Here is a 5,839-nt window from a genome sequence, read left to right as displayed (position 1 = left end):
CCTGGCTCTTAGGATCTGGAGTGGTTGGATCTCTAAATCCAACCACTCCAGCAACTTGAGCAGTGATGCCAGCCATACCTGTCCCCAGTGGCAACTTGCAGCTATTCCCTCTGCATCAGAATCACATTTTGAGTCTCCACAGTGAATTTGCTGATGTCTAGGGATGTCTCTGGATCCTTGCTTGTTTGATTTTTGTAGTATTCTGTATGTTTGAAGGAAAAGTTTTATTCAAATCTTCTGCCACAACACAGTCCTAGCCACGTAGGAAGTCCGATTCATTCCCTTCACAACACAGCTTTCATTCAATTCATAATCTCATAAGATACTTACAATTGTCATGCAAGAGTGGAACTCTAAGTCCATGTCAAAAATTGCTACTGATTAACTTTGCCTTGATGGAAACAATACAACCTTGTAAACTGGGAGTAATTCGGTTTCCATCTGTGGATGCCAAGCCACTGTTAATGGGGTTAGAATTGATTCCAGAGTTTAGAGAAGACACAGACAATGTTATAACACAAAGTGCTGTTTTCCAGTTCCCAAACACACTTTTGCACAATTTATATCACATTATTTCTCCCCCCCCCCCCGAGAATGTCCCTTAAGTGACAAGCTACTTAAGGCAAGAAAGGCAATTGGCACCCACCCATAAAGCAGGCAATTGGCTAATGCCACGTGCTTTTAATGTCATATGTTTTAAAAATACACTCTGCTGAGATCTGCAAGAATTGACGGAACAGTTTCTCTAACAAGATTTTTTGTTGTTTTATCACACTCAGCATGATGTTCACTGCCTAAAACCCTCAGGCTGAAATCCTTTATACACCTAGTCTGCAATCCTATACACACTTACAAGTAAGTCCCCATTGAACTAAGTGTGGCTTACTTCTTACTTCTGAGTAAACATACCTTGGATTGTGCTATATGGCTGCCATCCTATACCATCCTTCCTGGGAGTAAGCCTCATTGATCACAGTGGGACTTACTTCTGAGTAAACATGCACAGGATTGTGCACAGCCCCACTAAACTCAGTGAGACTTACCTCTGAGGAACACGTACATCCTCGCACTACTAGATCTTGAAGAATTCGGAATACTTTTCAATCCTGTGAATCAAACTGAAGCCCTCTTCAAGCACTGAAGGACTGAAGTCTGGCTGCACAATGGCTAGTCATGTCTCTGGCTCTTTACACATTTGAGCATTTGTCTGAAAGCTGGGAAAGGTTATCCTGGGCTCTAGAATCTGGCTGGTCACTGTTCTAGCATGCAGGGAAAATCTCTCCCCACATTCAGCACTTCCTCCACAGATAAGTACTAAATACAGAGGAAGCCATGGAAATGTAACCATGAAACGCATACATGAAGGTGGCACAGGTGCACTCCATTCTCCTATTCCCCAATTCAGCGTGAACATAGGGATAATTGCTTTCAGAGGGAACTAGATCTGGTTGGGACAATACATCCAGTGCAGCCCCAGGGCAGCATGGTTATGGTGTTGAGATTGTGTACGTGGACTTCCAAAATACTTTTGACAGACTTGCTCAGCATGGACTCTTGAGTAAATTAAACTTAGCAGTCATTGAATAAAAAGACAGCTCCTTTAATGAACTGTCCTTTAACTAGTTACAGATCCATATAAGGTCTTCTTATCCCAGGACTGCTTATTCAAAAGCCTTAGATGTGGGAATTTCTTAAAAGTGTTTTGGTTGTCCAAGTAAACCATGTCCATTTCACAGGAGAGTTGGACTCCTTGGGCAATTTACAAATGGTGAGCACTGAAAACTGGTGCTCCGTGGAGGATCCTAAATGGGACTGGTGCTTTTTAACTTATTCATTAAATAATCTGCCACGCTGGGTAAACAGAGGGGTGGCCAAGTTTGCAGATGACACCAAACTATTCAGGGTGGTGAACACTAAAACAAATTGTGATCTCTCCGAACGGGATGAATGGCAAATGAGATTACAGTGTCAATAAGCGTACAATGTGCAGTGCAACATACAAGCGTTCAATAAAGGTAAGGTTGCTAGGAGGTTTTATGGTCTGTAGGACCTTTTCAGTATGTTTTGTATTACTTGCACTTTGACCTCAGGTTCATCACATGTCTTACTTAGACGCTGACTAAGTAAGACATTCGCAGCAGCAGTGTGGTTGCCCCCACACTGTTCTCAGTAAGTCCAGCAACTTATGCCGTGTGATTAAAGTGGTTAGCATAGTTATGTCCATTCCACTGTAGTGACCCATTATGGTATCCCATTATGGGATGGGTCAATATCTTGTTACTTAATCATATGATCCATCCCAACTCTATGGCTACAAATGACTTCTCCAAGGTGAACTAATAATGGGAGAAGGCCATTATCTGAAGTTTCCCTGGACTTTTATGCCTGTATTTGAATGCTTCAAACCCAAGGCTAAAATTCAGTGTGATTTGGTTGCAGCCCTGCCTGCCTGTTCTATGTCGTAGGGCACATCCATCTTTCCTATTCTAAATAGCAGATCAGTAAGTAAGAAGTGACATACTGATATGTAGTAAAAATACATGCCGAGTGGCCTCTCTTCAGTTTGAGGACTCGGAAGATAAGAAGGCCATCTTAAGAGCGAGGGGGGTGACATCAGGGGTCAGACAGGTTGGGCACTGGCTAAGATACCCATCAGAGAGTGCACCTGATTGGGTTGCCCCCTGAACTGAACTCGTGGTATCAGATGCAGTGGTAGTGTCCAATGCACCATCAGGGCATTGGTGGGCACCATGGAGGTGGCCCAGTGCAGTTCTTTCCTGCAGGACCGTCAGCAGTCTGGCACCAGCACCATAAACACCAGCTTTGTCTCAGCTAGGTAAGTACTTCTTTATGGGAATCATTGCACTCCTGCTAATGGACAATTCTGAAATCCAAAGGGGTAGACAAATGTGGGATGGTCTGTGGCAAAACAGTGCACATGTTATATCCGTGTGTTCATGAAAACTGTTACTAGCATCAGATGCACATTATGTTCCCTTTCCCCATTTCACGTGCACTGGCAGCTGCAGACCAATGGCTTCCTTGTTTAAATACACCCTGTAAATGGTCACCAAACAATAAGCTGCTCTTCAGGCTAGGGAAATGCATCAGATAGCTGTGTTGCCATAATACGGTTGAGGCAATCAGCAGCCGTTATTATCATTCACACTGCCTACTTAGCAACAGCTGTTGTTTAATAACAAACCACTTTAAAGGAATACAGAAGCAGCTTTGAAACATTTCACAGTACAAGTGTAATATACCAGTTTATTAAAATGCTCTAATTAGCGTGTGACAAATCCCTGCCTCATTTTTGAGTTCAAGAGTTGCTACATGGTCGATTTGTTCGCATTTTTTGAAATGAGCCCTGCAGAAGCACAAAATGTCGCTTTCAGTCTGCTGCTTAGTGTGGGCCATGCGTATATGAAAGAGTCCTCATCGAGCCTGGCTTAGGGCTGCACTTCTATGTGCACAACTTGGGCAGCAACTGTTGCCCTGCACATGCCTGATCTTATCTGATCTCAGAAGCTAAGCAGGGTCAGGCCTGGTTAGTACTTGGATGGGAGACCGCCTGGGAATACTGGGTGCTGTAGGCTTATACTGTAGTCTTTTGAGACTGAAGGTTGCCAGCCATTGGGGGTGAGCCCTAAGGAACTCTGTAGGAACTGCTTCCAAAGTACCTAGATTTGGACTGCAAAAGCAGGCGCCAGAAGGTAAATATACCTAGGAAAGTTCTGCAAAGATGTGTATCAGAATTTCTTTATATAATTCGAGCAAAAAGAGGAATAAAAGCTTGAGTGATTCTTCTACTGGGAACCAGACAATACATGTTTGAAACCTTATCAAGGTATTTATTGCTCCACGTGGAGCACTTAGGCAGCTGCCATATACCAAGTCAATCCATTGATCAGGATAGTCTATACTGGATGGCAGTCACTTTCCAAGGTTTCCACCAATGGTTTTTTTCCCCAGGACTACATGGAGACACCAGGGATTGAACCTGAGACCTTCTGCAGTTCAACCACATGCTCAGCCATTGAGCTTTGACCACATTCTGGAGCTACAGCTACACCTCCCTGCTCCTTACTATTGTCCACACTTCCTCTTAAGCCCTCCTCCCATGTTAACTTCAAATTTGTTTGCCAGTCAACCACACATACACCTTTCTTTTAATACGAGAAAAGGAGATTGAAGGGGAAATGAGCTTAATATATTTGCACAATGTTTCATGCCTTGGAGAACTCCAGAGCTCCAACTATATTTTCTTTGGCACTAGCATGTGTCTGCTAAAATCAAAATATTTTTTGATTGCCAAATCCAATAAGTCATCCATTCAACTTTCAATTGGGGGGGGGGGGGTTTGATGGTGGTAACTGCTTTTGTGGCATTATTGTCTCAAGTGCCGCCTGCTTTGCAAGTTCTGAAGCACTGCAAAAAATGTGCTAAATGGGATGGTTTACTGTGAATAGACACTAAACATGTCGTCACATCTCTCTCTCTCTCTCTCTCTCTCTCTCTCTCTCTCTCTCTCTCATGCATGTCTACCCCTTCCTCCTTAGGCTCTTACGCACCCTCAGTCTGCTGAGCAGCTACTCACTCACAGCATCTCCATCTGTCCAAGAAGCCACCACATACTGTATATATGTCTTGCACTGCTTTCAGGTGGTGACATGATTTTTGTCACGATAAGACCACTAAGGTGTGCCTGGTCCAAGGAAACCATTATTGTAAACTATGTTGTCGACTGTGTGCTGTAGGAATAAATATGGGCTTAAGCAGTATTTTGTTGATGATGTACATGTAGAAATCCTAGAGATGAAGCCCAAGAAATTGCAGTTGAGGGACATGTAGGGAAATGAGGGCGTAATCCTAAGTGCTCCCTAAGGCACGTTTGTGCTTCCTCGTGTGTTGGCTGGGCTGACATAGGGATATGCTCTGGCCCATGGAGGCCACATCCAGTCTCTGTGCTGACATGAAGAGGTAAGGCCATGTCAGCCGAGCTCGGCCGATACAGGGATTTGGGGAGGGCAGGGAGGAGACAGGAGGGAGGTATTCTGGGGTGGGGGCAGGGCAGGTGGAGAGCGTTCCAAGGGGCGAGCAAATGGGGAGTGGGAGGCAGGGCTGGGAGCCAGCAGTTATATTCCCTGAGTAGTGCAGAATGGCTCCAAGCTGCTCCGTTCTCCTCAGACTTGCATCACCTCCTAAGGTGATGGAGACCCATTGGGGATGTGGTGGCTTACCTGGGGGTAAGGCAAAGACTTTCCTCTTGCCTCCAACTGAGCCGATTCTGGCCCCAATCTTGTACAGTATACAGTACAGGCCTCGTGGATAGGATAGGATTGCACTGTGAATTGCTTTCCTTTCAGCAGCTGAAGAGTAAAAATGGACTGTAAGAAATTCAAATATGTGGCATTTTCCCCCCCAAGCATTTGTATACAAATTTAGAATGCTATTAGCATTCAAATATCTGCTGAAGAGAAAGAACAATAACTTTTTAAGGTCTCCTTTTTGGAGCATGGAAACAACTTCTGTTATGCCATGGCAACAGATGAGAGTCAATGTGAGGCTGTTTGTCTTGAGGATGGCATGATTTGCTATAGGCAGCAAGTGATGGAATAATGAAACGGGCTCTTCTTACTGACATTTCCAAAGTTTCTGGCTTTTATGCCCCTTTGACAAACCAAATAATCAAAACTATGGACACTTCATAATCTTCATATTATGTCACTGGATACTCTTGATTGCTGAATGCTGAGAAACATCAAGGAATATTTTCATCATGGGGCCTTGATTCTAAGATTCCTGGGGGTGATTGGCCGGCTGGTGGAGCTGCCATGAA

General features: G+C 44.2%; 1 pseudogene; it reads left to right on the top strand.

The window, feature by feature from the left end:
- The first annotated feature begins 3,479 nt into the window (after positions 1–3,479).
- On the top strand, positions 3,480–3,596 carry LOC136637160 (5S ribosomal RNA; annotated as a pseudogene).
- The last annotated feature ends 2,243 nt before the right edge of the window (positions 3,597–5,839 follow it).

Source organism: Tiliqua scincoides, chromosome 1 (assembly GCF_035046505.1).
Source record: "Tiliqua scincoides isolate rTilSci1 chromosome 1, rTilSci1.hap2, whole genome shotgun sequence".
Classification (NCBI taxonomy): domain Eukaryota; kingdom Metazoa; phylum Chordata; class Lepidosauria; order Squamata; family Scincidae; genus Tiliqua; species Tiliqua scincoides.
This window is presented reverse-complemented; position numbering and strand designations above follow the sequence as displayed.